General features: G+C 38.9%; 1 long non-coding RNA gene across 2 annotated transcripts; it reads left to right on the forward strand.

Moving 5' to 3' along the window:
• The first annotated feature begins 283 nt into the window (after positions 1 to 283).
• On the forward strand, positions 284 to 3,218 carry LOC109197117 (uncharacterized). 2 transcript variants are annotated; one of them, XR_002058431.2, is made up of 5 exons: positions 284 to 346; positions 739 to 850; positions 1,584 to 1,741; positions 2,160 to 2,218; positions 3,179 to 3,218. It is a non-coding gene; the product is annotated as an uncharacterized LOC109197117 (long non-coding RNA). The 2 variants fall into 2 exon arrangements; XR_002058434.2 differs by lacking the exon at positions 284 to 346 and adding an exon at positions 543 to 653.
• The last annotated feature ends 74 nt before the right edge of the window (positions 3,219 to 3,292 follow it).

Raw genomic sequence — 3,292 nt, forward strand, 5'->3', positions numbered from 1 at the left:
CTGAACACAATATATTATATAATGTAAACAACTACCTGAGAAACAGCAGATAAATTAATTATAGGCCATTACTTTTGTATCGTTTATTGCATTTATGGAGGGAGAGGTGTATGCTGGGTAATGGCACAGCTAGCGACACGGTGACTTTATTCACCCGCTTCGGCTGTTATCAGTCCATACAATGGGCGTTATTAGCACAAATCAGTCCCATAGATATGGGCCATCCACCTGCTAGATTGTTCAGAAGGTTGTTATCATCCATCCAGATGGAGGATCACTAACAGGAGCGTGGGAAGACTCCAGAATCCACTCTGGCTGGAATCCGGTGGATACAGCAGTGTTACAGGTAAGACCATTTAAATGGACAGCATTTATAGAATGACTATTAAAAGTCAGCGAGTGTCAATAATGTTAATGTGCTTATGTTAGTAATACAGCGAGTGCTAATATAACGGCTTTAAGATGCATTTGTAGATATTATTACGTGTTTTACCGTCTTTATGGTGCTAGCTTAAAGTTACGGTGTAAAGATTCTTCTTCCACAGAAGTTTCATTTGTCAGTGTGGGACTGCTGAGTCACCTGAAGAACTCATTTCATTCTCCATGATGTTCATTTACAGAAATGTTTCACAGGAACTGATTCCTCCCAAAGGGTGAACTAGTGTGTTTCCATAGATTATCTCTGTATGAATGTACTTCTTAAATGAAGGCAAGTGTTTGTCCTTTTTTGTTCCTCAGGTACAGTACGTGATATTAAGGGCAGGCGGTCATCACTGGGGGAAGAAAAGAAGCAGACGTACTTCCAAGAGGGAGCTGCAGTGAGGACACAGCCTGGTCACTGAGGTCAGAGGTCAGAATCTGAAACAGCTCAGGTTTATATTCTAGGGGTTATAAAAAATTCTAAATGTATTTATAAAGAAACCTTTAAATAATATTTTAAATAATAATCATAATTTTGATTATTATTAGAAATATCAAACATTTAAGTGGATTTTCTGTCACACGTATTGTTTTTGCCCTGCGATAACTGGCAGCCTGTCTTTGTCCTGTATCAGCTGGGATAGGCTTCATCCTCCCGCGACCTTGAATTGGATACATTGTATTCCAATTATGTAATCTCATCATTTACAAACTCAAGGTAATCAAAATGTAAGCATTAATGGTAAAAATGGGAAAGCAGAAATAAGTGTGAATGACATGAATGTAAATGTGTTAGCTGACATAGAGGACAGCTACATGCAGTCTGAAAAATCTTTGTTGTCAAATTTGCAGGTCTATCACGAGACATTCTTACATAGAAGAGACTGTTAAAGTCTCTAACTCAGTGAAGCATTATTGGTCCAGTCTGTTTGGATAAATATAGTAAACTGATGTTTGTGCATTTATTGACACATTTTCTTAAGTGCTTATCCAGTTCAGGATCACAGTGGAGCTGCAGCTGGATGTGTTCAGTAAAGAAACCTTACAAAAGTTAACATAAACCTGCATCTCTGTACGTTGTTGTCCACAGGATGAGAAAATCGAACTGGAAGACTGTGGAACATGTTAATAAATGTTTGTGTTTATGCCTGTGTCTTTCACAGGAGGCGCTGAAAGGTTTCCCTAATAGTTCCTGGTGAATCAAAGCAGAACCATAAAGGTTGCTGGACTGCATGATGGCCTTACCCCTGAGCAGTCATCCTGTTAAAGGACCAACCAGTTAGAAGCTGTTTTCAAAGTAGCTGAGCAGATTTCATCTCAAGTAAGCGATTAACTGTTTGTTCATTTGTTCTGCCACTTAAAGAACATTTAAGGACGTCTTTTGAGTGTCCAGTTGAATTCATTCTACTGGCTCTCATGGTCATTTGTGATTATGGACATATTTTTCATGTTTTCAACCATTTAGTAAATTCTATCTATTTAGTAATATCTGTCAGCTATAAAATATAAATATCTAAATATCTCCTGCCCTTTATATTTTAATGATGTAAGACCAGATGTCTGTTATCGTGTTACATTAGCATTCCTCACATATCAATGAGATGCTGTACAGTACAATCCTACTGACACAGCAGAGGGATAACAGCGGCTATTCAACATCGTTGCACGACACATGCGAGCTGCATGATGCAGACAAAGTGACTAAATCATCTTTTTGTGGTTTATTGTCTTCAAACCAGCAGACAAAGCCGATGGCAGAAGATGTTTGGAGAAGAACTTCAGGCCGTGGACTGAAAAGGTATTTTTTTCTTGTTATCAAAAGACATTTGTAGTGACGGCTTCTACAACTGTGCTGAAGTAAAGCTTACAGTCTAAGAAATCACAGTGTTGATATTCAGCACAAAGAGAAAAGCTCACTTGTTTGAATTTATTTACAATCATAGTTTTTATAAATTCTGACTGTAAACAGCTTTTACAGCTTTGATATTGTTTGACACTCGATATCAGGTGATGGTATTTAATTTAAAGGTTTCTTTGTCCCAATGAGCCATTTACACTGACCAGTTCAGTTTAACTGTAACACATTCATTATTTAGATCCAACATTTCTAAGAGAAATAACTGAATGTAAAAAATGGCAGCCCTCAGGCCAGGTTTAATTGATAGAGATATATGTATGCATTATGAAAGTTATGTATCCCAGATCATTTTTATTCATCTAGTCCTGGCAGACCCACCCCTTCCTCCCAAGTTAACTGCAACCCAAAAGAACTAGTGGGGCTATTTACACACTCACAACCAGTGTGGGGTAAAAAGAGCCACTAAAAACCTGTCAGCCTGCACAGCTACAGATGTGCTAAAAGCTATAACAGTTAGAAGCTCTGCTTATGGAGAAACTTTCTAAGCCTAACAAGGGACAGGTACTCCTGCCCAAATAACATGATATAGCCCCACATACAGCCCAGCCATAAAATGAACCAAGTCATTTGGTTAAAGACAGCATGGGAGTAAATGCATGTAACCAGCCTGCACCAGCCTGACATTTCTTCCTCCTGAATTACATGAATGAATGGATGAAAGTTAAATGACTACAAACCTAAAGCCACTAGTTCCCACACTGGAGTTCCCCGACACTGTGTTAACTGTACTGAGCTTGTATCAACAGTTGCAGCAGGCTAAGCTACCTGAGAGACTGCATTGAACGATTGTTTCTATCTTAATGGTTTCAGCTCAGATGTTCTGCTTTTTCCTTTCTGTAGATCAAAGCAGCTCGTGCTCTGTCTGCTTCCATTCTGATGGCAAGAAGAAGAAGAAGAAGGAGAAGAAGAAGACTTCAGCGCAGTGGTGTTCATGGTCTCAGTGGACAGTCATGG

The sequence above is a fragment of the Oreochromis niloticus genome, linkage group LG23, assembly GCF_001858045.2.
Source record: "Oreochromis niloticus isolate F11D_XX linkage group LG23, O_niloticus_UMD_NMBU, whole genome shotgun sequence".
NCBI lineage: Eukaryota > Metazoa > Chordata > Actinopteri > Cichliformes > Cichlidae > Oreochromis > Oreochromis niloticus.